At 36.7% G+C, this 15,434-nt stretch overlaps 1 protein-coding gene across 2 annotated transcripts in view; it reads left to right on the top strand.

Moving 5' to 3' along the window:
- The window catches only part of LOC108746309, a 260,533-nt gene that overhangs the window by 135,564 nt on the left and 109,535 nt on the right, over nt 1–15,434 (top strand). The window contains exons 1-2 of one of the 2 annotated variants that reach the window (XM_018483002.1): nt 11,923–11,934; nt 14,105–14,143. The gene's annotated coding sequence lies outside the window, so the exon portion shown is untranslated. Of the gene's footprint in view, nt 1–11,922; nt 11,935–14,104; nt 14,144–15,434 lie in introns of those variants that run through there. The other variant, XM_018483001.1, reaches the window with a different exon arrangement.

Below are 15,434 nucleotides of genomic sequence, written 5' to 3'. Positions count from 1 at the left end.
ATTAGCATTTGGAATTAAATTTCATTAATTAAATTTTATTTAAAATTTAGAACTAAAATTTCCTGAAAGTATACACACACACAATTTCTCTCTCTCTCTCTCTCTCTCTCTTCTTTGCAAAGTATTCTTTAACTAGGAACGTCTAATTTGAGCAAGATCTTGATTAAGATCTTAGTTTAAACTTCTGTCATTTAGATGTAAGGCAGCGCTTTCCACCCACAATCTATTTTTCTCGTTTAAACTGTGATTTTTGTCCGAAATATCATGGATTCTGCTCGTGATCGTCCAAGTGAAGCCTAACAAGACATTATACGATTCGAGATAAGGCGGTCGGTTTGCTTATGCAAGAGGGCTAACCCAACAGCTTCATCACGAGAGGTGGTGATAAACGAGCCGGTCCGGGCCGGCTATACGTAACCCGACCGCGCTTCTATGCGTTCTATTCGAGCCGAGACGTGGCTCGTATCAGACCGACAGACGACGACGGTTAGCACAGCGGCAACGAGGGCCAAGCAACATCAGCAAAACCAACTAGCGACGGGCTGGAGAGGCCTCCTCGGGCTTCCACTCAATTCAGCTTCCCTGCCGCATTCGGCCATGTGCACACCATTGCGCCTGAGGATTGCATGTTGCGACGCGCGCTTGAACGCGCCGAATGATGGATTATCGGACTGACTGAATATTCCAGAACAGGCATTTTATCGTTATCGGGAACAACATAGAACAGCGCGCGATAAAGCACGATCGCCACTCACTCGCTGTTTTCTTCCAACTTTTTTTTTTGCGCTCTCTGATCGTCTCTTGGATCGCACGGGGAAATGTTGAATCGCATTATTCTGGTTGCAAACTGTACTTTCGTCTTGAATAGAAATCTATATGTGAAACTTAATCGCATTTTGTGAACTTTTATATTTAATCGGTTTTATTGCATAAATCATTTTAGGTAATTTTTTGATATTCGCTGGGGGGCTGATAAATTATTCAATTATTCAATTATTAGATTTGTAAGGATTTGAAAATCCGAAAATTATTAGTTCGGCAAAATTATATTAATTATATAAATTACGAGAAATTTCGAAAATTTCGAAAATATTACGGTAGATATGATGTATAAAAGTTAGTATGGATCTTTCTCTATTATCTATATCTGTATACTCTAAGAAGTATCGATGTTGATTTAAAATTAATACTATGGTGTGAAATATACATCATTTATATTAATATTAATATCAATCGATATTTTTCAGAATGTAACGTTTAATATTACAACACAATTTAATATTACATGTGACGTAAATGATCGAGTATACTAACTAGATAAAGTGTAATATTAATTAGATAATACGCAATTTATGTCAAAGGATTCATGCAGAATAGTTAGCGTTTCCGTGAAAATGCATAGATAGACGGCAGCCACGCGTCTTGTGGCTCAAAGTACGAAGCACGTATGTATATATGGGCATGTAGCACATCGCACGTGTCAGTTTAAATTCGCGAAACGTGTATGCTACTCATATTTGGAGGCAGAGAACGTATATATTCACAGTCTGTCCCGGAAAATTCTGCGGAATAAAATCGCTCTAGAATCGTATCATCTCACAAAAACAGGCGTGATGTACATAAATATGGCAGCAAATGAACATTTAAATCACAGACAGTCCTAACATTGAACATTTGTCATATAATCATTGTGTGTGTGCTTATGGATTTTTATTTTTCTGATATTGGCCCAATAGTTTCTTCAATTTTTTCATACGTAAAAGTATGTCTTTTCTCTAATAAAATAAGTTTAAATATTAATTTCCGTGTTGATTTTGGTTCACGTTACAGCTACATAGTGATATTCTTTAGGCAAGTACTTAAAGCCTTTTCTGTACCATCGCGTCTCAATTAGAAAAGGCCTAGTGCAAGATAATGAGAATCTGTTTCAACGTTATCCATGATAAAGCGTTCTTTTACAGACGATACGCTGCTGAATGCTTTAGTTAATTCGTGCCTCGCAAAGCCTTACAATTTACTGCTGATGTATTTCATTGCGTACCGGTGCGTAAACATCGACTTGTATATTAAAGAAAGTTGAGTCGCTCGTTGCTGACGCCCATGCGCGTCATTAGTAATTTAATATTAGTAACTTCGGAGGACCTCTTCTTTTAAGCTTTCCCGTGTACACGTTCTGCCAATGCATGCATATTCCTGTCAACGCCGTACATTACACTTACGTGAATGTAGAACCGGTGCTACCACGCCAGCACCTATAACATTCAAAGGAGCACTTGCACAACCATTCTCTTTGAAGCCGCCGCGAAACTTTTCGTATTACGACGTTACATAGTAAAACAGTGCAGTCGTATTGCGATTGATAATGGCCAACACTAATTACTGTAATTCATGCGGAACTTCCGATTCCGCAATGAAAGAGAGAGAACGAAATAAGATACTTGCGTAAGATGATAACCGGTCCTGTAACAAAAACGAGCGTTGATACCGCTACTAAATTACTACAATTAGTGGCTTACGCTTGTAGTTTAAAATCAAATTTAAAAAATCAAAGGGGCACACGGAAAAAAATGTTTGATTGAATTTACTGGAATTCTAATGGAAAATAAACGATCCAGAATTTTTGATAAATCTATTAGATTTCTGATTAAATCTACTAAATGTTGGTTATTTTAACTAGAATTTTAATAGATTTAACCAGAAATTTTGTAAATTCAATTAGAATGCTGAATCGTTTATTTTCCACCAGAATTCTAGTTAATTCAACCAAAAAAACATTTTTTTTCTGCGCATGTAAGAATAAATTGTGTCAGCATTGCCTAGTAGTTAATATAAGTTTTAATACGGTCCTGCGGATTGTATTTGTACTTTAATACACGGAGAGAAAGAACGATTTTTGCTGAAGTATTTAAAGTTAAAATAATTTTGTTGGACTACTTATCAAAAGAGTTATGTAAAACATTCAAGCTAGTTGATAGAATGTCAAAACCTTTTATAGCATTGCTTATCATTTGAGAATTCTTGTAATACATAATTCTTATAATGAAAAAGTGGTGGAAAAATTACATATTATTCTAGATCGCATTTAAAAATAATACAAACAATTTTTTTACCACTTTAATCAAAATTAAGTATTACATAATAAAATTAAAATTATCTATTTACATTTGTGAATAATATATAAGAATATTATAAGACTTTGATTTTATGATTTTGAAGATTATAGAAGAAATCAATAGAAAAATACGATCAGTGTGTATCTAACTTCGTATATATATACATATATATATATATATATATAAAATACATTCAGATCATATTTTTCTGTTTATTTCTCTTGCTTTGAAATTATAAACTGATGATCTTTTAAAATATTCATATGCATTATTCAAATGTGGATAGATACTTTTAGCCCTATTATACAAGGTGTCCGGTAAGTTTTAACTAAGCATTCATATGCAAATAGAGCGAACTAAACTGAATCGAAAAGTCCTGTATTATTTTGCAGTTTTTGCATTAGTGAACAAGATATTAATTTTTAAAGATTGTCGAATAAGCGGGTAAAATTGACACATATTACAATTTTAAGATTTCTTTCAGTTCTTTATAAAATGTCTTAAAGATGTTTCTTAAAGAACTTTTAAGGATATTTTGAAGCTGTTTATATGTCAATTTTAGACATTTCGCTTATTAGATTAAAAAAAGTTATGAAAATTGCAAAATGGTAAAGAACTTTTTGACTCAGTTTAGTCTGCACGAGCGCTTTGTTAAAACTTATCCTGTATATTTAAAATAGTTAAAATCGTATGTGTTTAATCGGTAAAATAGACGATTCTGTTGGAGCTTGGCCATCACTCCAGCATTTTCCCTTCTAAAACTATTTTTTAACAAAATTACTTTTAGATCTGTATTTAACTGAATTTTTACATATTTCAGTAAAATTGTTTTTTCTATGCAGGATAATACATTTGAAAAATTTTGTAGAAGACGTAAAAAAGTTTCCGTGATTTAACGTTCCTTGACGGCTATTGACGAGGCTATTGGTGCAGAAGTGAATCTCATCGTTTATCGCGTGCATTTCGACGCCAAGTTCCAATCAAGTTAACTGCTTGCTCGAGTATCAAGTTCGCATGGAATATGGATTCGAGTCCTCAATCGTAAGCGAGCCTCGAACTTTAGGTGGTTTGGTGCTACCCCTTTGAGGGATACTTATGTTGCAACTTCCTTCTATCGCTCAAAGCGAGGCTGCTGCGATTTCAAGTATTCATTGAGAGTTCACCGACCTTCGAAATATCCCACAGCAGCGGGTAATCAGCTTCTTTTATTTAGACTGTTCTGTAATCTACCTCTCCTTTCGTGCCACAAAAAGACATTACGGTCGTATTTCCTCCCTAGCTTCCGTTTTCATTCGTTTGTGTGCGCCGTCTATCCGCCCTCATTTCAGCTACTCTTATCCACCTAGAACTGGCACCCTACAGAAATCGTTGAAGCGAAGAGCGTAAAATTTGAATATCCTCTAATGATGTCTCGTAGGAAAATGTGAAAATACACCGAGACAATTTTTCCCAATTTTTTTTCTTTCTCTTAATTTTATGCACGTGTTTGAATTCGTATATTGCTTTTTTAAGTAAATAATTTACGTGACTCGTAAAGCTTTAAATGCTCCATTTATCTTTTTCAATTATCTCATAAATCGTTAATTTCTCCAATTAATAAATGTAATATTTACGTACCGAATGAATTGTGAAATACAGCGCGTTACTACTATCTTGTAACAATCTAATATCACTGAGAGTGATAATATCAATAATTCTGTCTTTTCTCATTGCTGCCATTTTTCTTTTCTGATTCGCGTTTCCTTATTCTTTCTTTTCTCGCGCGAACAATAAAAATTACGCATCAACCACCTATCATGAAAGAAAAACGGCTTGGCTTAACGCCAGATGCATCTTCGTTTTATTCTGGGGCAAATCAAATATTTTTCTTCCATTGCATCCTCTGGCTGTAATTTTATAAATACGCATCTAATAAGAAGATTGTATAGTAAGATCTTGTAATATTTTCATTAATGCAAGAAAACTTGTAAAAAAAAGAATTAGCCTTTGCGTTAATATCGTTTGAACAGAAAGTAATTATTACATTTGAGTAATAGAAAGTAATTATTGAACTTTAGAGCACTGCCTGATCCGATTTCGATTTTCTGTTTCTCTACTTTGTGTACACAGTGTGAAATCAAATGTTACTTTGCAAGTACATAAACTTCGAACAACTAAGTTGAATTTTGCAGAAAGTGCTTTATCGTCGGAGAATTAATTTTATTTAACACGTTAATGTAAATGATCTAAAGTATATATTCTAGAGATCATAATACATTTTCTTCCATGTTATAAAAGACGAAGATAAATCGGCAATAATGAATGTCTCGTAAAACTTCGTAGAAATACTCGCAATGATTGGTGTAGTCAAATAAATGCAAACGTTAGAAGTCGCTGGCCAGACTACTGTAGTTTGCGAATTGATGTTTTCTCCAAGGTTGGCGATCTCAGATAAATGCATAAATATTGATGCTCCACAACCGGGCCGAAGTTGGACGAAAGTTTTATATACACACGCCAAAGAAGCGGACAGGAAAGGTACATGGTCCCCGTCGAGGAAGAACTTTGGGTGAAATATCCTTCCATGCAAAGTGCAGAGACATAAATTGCATCGAGGCTCCTGCACTGCCGAAGATACGGCGAGCAAAGTCGGTTCCGACATTGGCGTACATACAGTGCCATCAGAGTGATTGCATTATGAGAAACTATTCGAAACGGAATTTCTAAGGCGCTTGTTAGATTAGTACTGAGATAGAGAAAAGGTGACACGATTGCTTCGTGGAAAATTTCCGGATTAAATTCCATAGAAAATAAATCGAATCGTTTATTTATCTTTACATTGGATTGGCCTTTTATAATTTAATAATTATAGCAGCGTTTATTCTCTCCAAGATTGATTTATTGCACCGGAAAATGTTATAATAGATGCGCGAAGATTCATATTTTTGTCGCAATTATATTTAAAACAAATTAGTTTGCATAATTAATGTTAATTCGTACGTTCGAAAGCTATTTAATTTGCTATTAACTTAGCGAATAAATTTTTTGACATTAAGCAATATCAGTTTTTCTTGAGAGAAAGAGAGATATCGTACTCTCTTATATACACTATGGATGAAAAGAAAAATTCGCACAGGTTCCAATAATATAGTTTCGCGTAAAATGACAAATATCGTACGGACTGTCGATCGGTATATTTCTGCGGTACAACCTCCTTGTGCAATATTACTGAAACAAACGCAACCTCACGAAATTCTTTAAAAAAAATGGCACACAATATATTTCGTACTAAATCACTACGCACTCTTGCTTTTCTTACTTTCAGAACATTGAAGTATTCAACATTTTCTTAACTGTGTTCATTATTTTTATATACAATGGTCTACATTGTTAAAGAAGTTTGCATAGTATCAGTCGCATAACGGAAGTATTTAATTAACAGAATTTTATTGCGAAAATTGATTAACCATCTAATTAAGTTATCTTTTAATTAATGACATTCTCTGTTATCCTGTATGTATGCCCCAATTATTTCAATCGGGGCGAAGTATTCTCGCTCTCGACTTATTTAATTTTCCACACCGCCGTACAAAAAAACGAAACACTTTTTGTAGTCAGCAATCTTGTTTACAATTGCCTTTGAAAACACAACATAAAAAATTGCGCGAAATATCTTTGCTGGTTTGTCGTGCGCTTGTATCCAATGCGAAGCTACCGGCATTTCTAATTCACGAGTTTAAGAGGTTACCACGTAGGCAATACGTAGTTTCGTGTCCGCAGTCTCGTGTACTCTGGAATAGAATTGTCGGCAAATCCGCTATTCGAGAAATTTCACGCTCGTTTCACACTTTTACACTTTCCACTGTACCGTATCGGCCGATCATTAACCAGAAGTAGTCGCGAGTGGTTACAGAAAATTACGTGTAGTTTTCTGTGAACTTTTTCACGTTTCGAAAAGATTAGATTTAATCCTGCTTCTTGACTTTAAAGGAAAAATCACGGAGTTATTTGAATTTCATATCTTCAAATTTATTGTATCTGAACATCCCCACTGTCAGTTTTAATGGAAAATTATTCTTGCTGGTGAACTTTCATTCTATTTCAGAGCATCGTTAAATTCAACTTTTGAATTTATAAAACTCGAAAGCTTATGTAGATAATTTGTGTATTCGAAGGCGTGACGTTTGAATTTATTTCGGTGTTCAAACAGTGAGTAAAGAAGAGACAGTGGCAAAGGGTGATAGAAACGCGCGCGCAAAGAGCGCGAGAGGAACACAGAGAGAGAAACATACGGGTGAGAACCTGTACACACAAGTCGGTCTGTGTGCAAAGGTCCAAACACGTACTCTACAGGGTAAATGTTTAATACTAGCCTGCAGAGCAAGATGTAAAGTGGTACCTGGGGAATACACCTGGACTTCAGAAGAGAATCCAGTGCGTTCCACACACGTGTAACCTCTCTCTCTCTCTCTCCATTATTTAGATTTGATAGTTGCCTTTCCTTAGCAATGCAGTGATATCACAAAGAATTTTGGTATCCACTTGTCATTGTAAATGAAAAAAAAAATACTAGGAAAAAGTCAAGTAAAACAGTAGAAACCGGTAGAGGGATATGATTATTTTTTTAAAAGGAAGTAAAACTAATCAGTCGATTTCTACGCTTGAACGAATTAACCGTTAAACGTAAAGGGTAAAGTTGGCAGAGGTGTTGGTGGAGCGCTTCTTTCTTTCGCTTGTGAAACTATTCACGCTTCTAACGCTCGCTTTTACACGTCACGTATGCGTCTCGTAGCCGTAACTCTTCAAGTGTTCCATCGAAACCAGAAACGACTAACTCATGAAAGTCCCGCGACGTACCATTAATTGGCGTTCAACCATCGGCGTAACATTCCCTTCGTAACGATCCCTCTTCTTCTGTCACAAAAGACTCACGTTCTCCCTTAACGACGAAGTAAGTCCTGACCTCGTCTGGCGGGAAGATGTTCACATCAGAGCATACAAAGTAGCGGCCCCGCATCACGCCCGTATTTATCTCGAAGGAGCATTACCGAGTTGCGGATCTAATGCGGTTTCAGCATTTTATTAAGGGATGGATGTGGTAGCCTGTAAGTATCTCTGCCACATTAAAGGAACGCGCTATTACGCAGGTCCCGCTCCCGAAGAACAGTGCAGTTTCAGACGTTCATTCTGCATCAATTTTGTTCTATTAATAGCGGCAACGTGCTTCGCTTCGTCATCCACCAATTGCTGCCTGGTGGTATTCACCAGGTCTGTTTGCTTTCAAGTTCGACCTCTGTTCTCCTTTGATTAAGTACTTTGGTGCGAGAGATAGCGGAGTGAAGAATTGTCTGCGCAAATTTTGGTAATGCGAATTCAGGAAAGAACCAAGAACAATCCTCACGCCTTGCTCGCTCTAGTCAAGTTTCTTGTGTTGCGCGTGCAGCATATACGAAAAGATTGGATATTTCGCTATTTTCTTAGACCCTAGGAATTGAAGGCTGAGCTGCTTGATTTCGCCAGCGACACGTATTTGTTCCTTAAAACAACTATATATATTCCACCGTCGGCGTGTATATCCATTGCGCGAGATAATGGTAAATTGACAGTACGAATAAAACTATGGTGTAAAAGTTCTCTCGCGAGGTTGCTTTTGTGCGATAGCGATTTATTCTTGGAGAAGAAGATCAATATCACGATAACAGATTGTATAATATTACTCCCCGTGCTTTTCTCATTTCTTTTTTTATTTCTTTTTATTTCCGTTTAATATGCAGGTGAGTGAGAGGCGAAGCCTGATGTGATGAAAAAGAATGTGTAAAATAAGTCGAATGCGAGGCATATGCAAATCGTTCTGTCAGTATTGCGCAGAGCACAAACGATAATACTGCATTTGTTCGTGAGTCCTTTGAAGTCTTTCGCGTCACAATCGTGATTCCCGTTATTCCGATATTCAATGGGATCGAAGTCAAATCGTACGCGCGTCGAAATGTGATTAGAGCCTGTGTGTAATATAATTCAATTTAAGCGATTTCCGTTATACGTATCCGGATACTGATCTGACTTCTCACCTCTTTACGCGCGTGCACGCGTGCATTTGCGTTGGTTACAGCTCAATTATTTCACCGTAACCTCTGACTGTTCGAGCGTTAAGCGAATTCACACGTACCGACAAACAGGGACGTAATGGTGAAGTGGTGCTGATCTCGAAAGCGTTATATGATTTTATGAGCTGTTCGTACATAGCTCGATCGATTATCTAATACAGAAATTAGAATTATCGATGTCTTCTGTGCAATGTTCTGCGTTAGATTTAAATTAATAAGTGCGATGTACAAGCATATAAATAGATTTTGTCGATGGAAATGAAGATGAGCACATCATGATAAACCGATAAACGTGTACTGTCACGCGGTGGAATTTTTAACGTGGTGGATATTAATGCTTCTACCTCGTGTCTTAGCAATAAGACCAAAGAAACCTCAACACAAAACCCGTTATATTCGCAACATGTTCATGAAAATTCAATGGGCTGTAACAACGTGGGCGTACAGTAATAAAGCTGGACTGTGTAACGACACTGCCATTAAATGGCATTGCGGTCGTGAATACTGTGCCGCCTGTGTGATATGAGACCAGGTCATTATTCGAATTAAATTAATGCAACCGGGCTTTCTCGATGTAAGAAAACGTATGATTATTTTCCCATAATTACGTCATAAAAGATGACACCGCGCTGTGTCACGGTAGATTCATACATGATCGCGAAACCGTAGCAGGGTTTTGCAAGTTAATGACATTCCGTGTAATCGATTACTCAGCATATCGCGGGACGTTTAATCAGGTGAGGTGACTCAACGATCCACGATGAAAATTATTAATCTCTTTATATAAAGGCTTCACCCGTCGTAGATCTCGGTCTTAAATATCGCCGTTATTAAATTAATATAACACTCGTAATAGTTATCTAAATGTTATATGTAAAACTCCAAATTGAAGGGTGGATATTTGAAATTAATATTGATACTCAGTGATTTCTAATTTAATTTCTAACGATTTTGTATTCAAAAATAATCTCCGAATTAATATTTCTACTACTTTATAACTTTCCGTTTTTAATACATTTACTTTATTCGATCTATCACTTATTATTTAATATCTTTCACAATTATTGTTAGAAAAATTGTGAAATTGAGAAATAACATTTTTCACGTCACATATAAGTTAAGACGAGAGAATTCTGATTTTGTAGCGGAAATTTGTCGACTTACTTCGACTAATAGAGAGGCGCACGAGATTTCCGTGTAACCGTTAATTAAGATATCAATCTGCGCGCTGCAAAATATAGGCCGGCAATAGGTGGGCGCCCGACAGATACGATCTGGAAACTCGGCCACATCTTTTCAAAGACGTCGTGCTGTGGAGCAAAACGAAAGACATCGATTCGCCGTGGCAGCGCATACATGCACCACTGCAATTCCGGTAGTACGCCGTGGCAGAGAGACCGGGGGGGGGGGGGATAATAAATATCGCTTTGCAATCCGCGTAGTTTCAGAGACTGTATTGTGCAAACTATTCGCGCAGGCGTGTCGGGCGAGCACCAACGTGATCGACATTCCAAGCCCGAAACGAAATTGGGCCCCTCGGCCCCGATGCCGTTAGGCAAGGTACGACAGTATCTCGGGTATTTCTGCAAAATGCGTTTGCGATTACCGCACCACTCGGTACTGCGAATCGCAGGATTCCTGCATCGTGACTCCTTATTACATTCGGCATTCTCGACGTTACGGCAACTCTGCCAACGTCGTGTCGCCTGCAAGCGAGTTTGCGCATTGCCCAGTGCAAAGGTGACCTCGAGACTGGCACTCTTTTCCCGAAATAGCATACTTCCGGAGCAGAGAGAGTCCGGGAGAGTTCGCTCACAGAAGAAGCTTATCGCGTTGTAGAAGGTAGAAGTTACTTTTGCATATTCTTGCGCCGCGACAAGAGAACTGCAGTAATGCACAGGAATAGAGAATGAGCATCATAAATCTTACGCCGGGTGACTTTTTCGGCTTTTATTTCTTAATCTAACAGGAGAACATGTATGTATCTCGTATATACATTACGTAATCTTCTTTTGTTTGATTTTATGATTACATCGGTAAAATATTGACATACATTCTTTTTAAAGCACGTCTGTCAAACTATATTCTGCTTTTCCAGTTTGTTCTGACGTAACTTACTTTATCGCGATTACATCCGGAGTATTATTGGCGGGATGTAGATTGATTTATTCCAGACGACTTTAGCGTACGATCAGTAATGTAACAGAACTATTTTCAGAACGTTTTAAATTATACGAATATAGACATTTTTATTATCGATCTGATTTTACATGTTTTCTTTTTTTTTTTCATGACACTTTCTCGTAAATCTGAAAAAAGATAATTTAAACCTATAATTAGGTGTAAGAAAAATTGGAATTCTGTCTCTGAATATGCTCATCTTTGTTATAAGGATAATTATCTATTCTACTTGCGACGTCAGAGTATTTCGATTCTCGACTACAAACTTCATTCCTTGTAATATATATATAATGACATTTGAGTTCTGAATATAATTACGTAACTTCCACGAGCTATCTGTAAGCCACCACGATTGACGATCAGGATGTGCTTTCGCAAACTCAATCTGATTACGTAGACAATAGTTACTCGGTTCTGTCAAATGTGCTCATCGAATCGTAACTTTTCTATACGTCTAAGAATTATAACGGCGTAATATATCATGGTCGAACGAAGAAAACGTACGTGCTAGAATATGTGCTATCGAGCTTATGTTCTTTCTAGTTGGCGGAAACAGAGTGCCTTACGCGAGAACACTAATCCTAAAATACACGTGTCATCGTTGTCTGTCATTTACGGAAAACGCACACGCAAGCGGACGGATTTGAAAATGCGAGGGAAGCACGCGATAGAGCACGTTTTCCGTATCGCGGCGTTGCTCTAAGCAACATTTCTCTCCCGAAACTGCCTAGAATCTCCACAAAATTCGCCGACGCGGTTGTGAACTTCTGCCATAATGGATGGCGTCGCAATTTCTCACGACTATTGCCACGAAGGCGGATTAATTTACGCGTTTCTCGCGACCATTCGTTCCATTTGAGCGAATTATCAAGCGGAGGTACGAAAATTCTCATTACAAGCGCAATTATCCTCTTTTACCCACTGTTGTTTTTTTTCTTTCTTCTCTCATTTTTACGAAGTTCATGAAACTAGTGCGTGCGGCACTCGGTCACTCGTTCACCGAATTAACGCTCCATTATGTAAAGCGGCGAATTTCCACACGCCGTTGCTACACGGCTCTCGCAATTACGCAAAGTACACCGCGTATCAACTAGATATTCCTCGCTGTTATAAAACGCCATTTCGGGTGTTGGCACGTTCATTCTGAAATACAGATTTTAAAATTTGCATGGGCGTGCATGCAAAGCCACCAGGTAGGAAGCGAGGAACTTGCTATTTAAGTCCAACCTATTTTCCCGCACGCATACGATGAACGAATAATGTATAGGAACAGCTAGCAGGTACTCCGAGGTCCTTCTAGAACTTGATTACAACGGTGAAGAGAACTGCTTTTCTCACTTGCAATAATATATCAGGCGTCAACAATAGAAGTAAGTCGTAGAAGTAAAGAAGAGCAAATGCGATTGAGACTTTATCTTGGTGTCCAATAATATTTTATGAAATGATAATTTAAAGTGTCAATTTAATAATTGAACGGTTTTGCTCAAGTATTTAAAAATTTAGCTAGATCTGAAAATCATTTTATTGGATTTTAAAATAATGATGTAAGAGTCCTCAAACTAGTTGCTAAAATGTTAAAACATTTTACAGCATATTGCTCATCCTGTTTGAGTTTTTTTATATGATAATTTTGGTGATTCAACAAAACTGTTTTCAGAACTAAATCTACTTAAAAATTTAAATACTTCGGCAAAATCATTCCTCTCATGCAATGTATAAATATATAAAGCATCTCAAAAATGAACTTATAAAAAATATTATACCAACTAAATTTGAAATTTGAAATTTCCCGATTTATTTCGAATTAGAATAGGTACGTAAAAAAAATTGCAATTGAATTTTAATTAAAAAAAGATACAGTTATATTTTTAAATAATCGGAACACATGCAAAATAGAAGTACGTGAATTTGAAAAATTTAACTGTTTCGATTATAAATGTTCGAATGAAATTAGAGTGGCACAGATTTCGGCGATTGTCATTTCATTAAGACAGATTGAATGTTATTTTGCGTTATATATAAGAACCTTATTATTCTTTATTATGGAAACATTAGACCATTGAGGCGACGGATGAAGTAATTAAGGGAACCGTTAACTGCAAAATCCGATTTATCTACGACGATTGGCTTCGAAGTTTGGCAACGAGGTAAATGTTCCCGGAGTTTCAATCAGCCCTCCTTAGAACTGGTATTTTGCAGTCCTAAGACGTTCAGAATGCGATTATGATAAATTCTTGACTAAAAGTCACTGAAGTACCCAAATCCTCTTTCGATAATAATTGAAAGAAAGTGGGAAGAAGGATAGTTTTTTTTACACTATGACAGTACACTATAGATTACTATATCACGGTAGCTTGCATTTCAGAGGCATTGAAATTGCGATTTGCATGTAAAACGAAATGCGTTTTTTTTTCTCATATTTACGAGAGGATGATACTTCAATATTCCTTGCTGAAATATCCGATATTCTGCTAATATTCACTTTTTTTTTATTTGACAATTATGAAAGCTTTATACGTAAGTTTGATGAGAACGAGTCGGCAAAGGTATCATAATTAGAGTGCTACGCATTCATATATGTAAATGCAAAAAGATGTACCATTTATATATGTAAATGTAAAACTGTTGTACCATTAACATAATTTTTTGCGGATAATATTTAAATAATATATTTTGAGTATTTTTTAAATTTTCCTTTACTAATGCTACTTTTTCTCTGCATTGCAGATGATTATTTGGACCATGTTTGAACGGAGCTGCGAACAGGTACGTTGAAGTTTTATTCGAACTTATTAGAACGTTTCAAAAACGTATTCTCGTATGAAATTTATAACGATATGGGGCTTTGGTTGGTGAATGTAATGCAATATTGGTGCACCTACTGTATTACCATACAATAATACCGGAAGTATTGCCAACAATATGCCGCAATATGCACACGTCGCTTACTTTTCGATTTCCGTTGAAAAAAAAATTGAAATGCAATTCTCCTTTATGACGTTATATGCGCGTATTGTCGTCAATGTAAACCGTTCAACGTGACGGGCCCTATTTGTCCCGGGAATATTTTCGTTGTTTGGCAAAATGTAATTTCCTTGCGGCAAGGGCCACGGCGCTTTGGAAAAGAAACAAAAAAAGCGAAATATCGAATGCGAATAATTCAAATGTCATTTCTCAGTCGGATTTGTCGGTCCGGTGCCCGCATACTGCCAGACAATATATTCGATAAAGTGCCGAAAGCAATCGCCGTCACCTATTCGGCGTAAAAAAAAAGCTTATTTATGGAGTATTCGTCGATATCCGGCCTAACTTTGATTGTCACCTCAGCACTCTTATATTGTCACAGTCCCTGTCGTTTCCTATTGTGATGGACATAGACGATGATCCATATCGTTCAGATTGTTAACTAGTATTCCTCATGGATTTGGCACGTTCGCTTTCGTGAAAATATTTCCGCTTCGTGCAGAAGAATGCATCTGTCCATCCGAAATTATATCTTGCGATACATCGCGATGGTATCTCGCATCAGCAAAACAACCACGGTGCTGCTGCTGGTGATTTAATTAAATTGTCTGTTTTCCGGTAACATGTAATTGAAATGCAACTTTTAGAACGTCAATATACAACAAATGTATATGTACATTTGTGCACATGTAGAAATATATTCTCCACAGCCGCGAGAGAGAAAATATCGTTGAAACACGCAGCTTCGTTTGAACAGAATAACTATTAGCTTCCGCTTTGGCTTTCCGCATTTTATTTTATGATTTTTGTTTGTATTTAAAAATTTGCAATTCTGAAACTTGTGCACATATCTGCGCGGTTTAACATTAAATAATAAACAGGGCTTGCCGCGCACAATAGCATTCATTTCATTTTTTAACCGTAAGTTTATTTATGTAAGGGTGAGGATTTCTATACGTATATATAAGTTTGAGTTCTACATTAGGTATTTTCCATTTTTTAAATCTTTTATTTGACAATATTTGCCATCGATAAAGCAGGCTTGTAAATTTAGCTTGAAAATTTCGGTCTGGATTCGTTAATCAATAAATGG

The sequence above is a fragment of the Trachymyrmex septentrionalis genome, unplaced genomic scaffold, assembly GCF_001594115.1.
Source record: "Trachymyrmex septentrionalis isolate Tsep2-gDNA-1 unplaced genomic scaffold, Tsep1.0 scaffold165, whole genome shotgun sequence".
Lineage (NCBI taxonomy): Eukaryota > Metazoa > Arthropoda > Insecta > Hymenoptera > Formicidae > Trachymyrmex > Trachymyrmex septentrionalis.
Note: the sequence above shows the minus strand (reverse complement) of the source record. Positions and strands in the feature narration are given on the sequence as shown.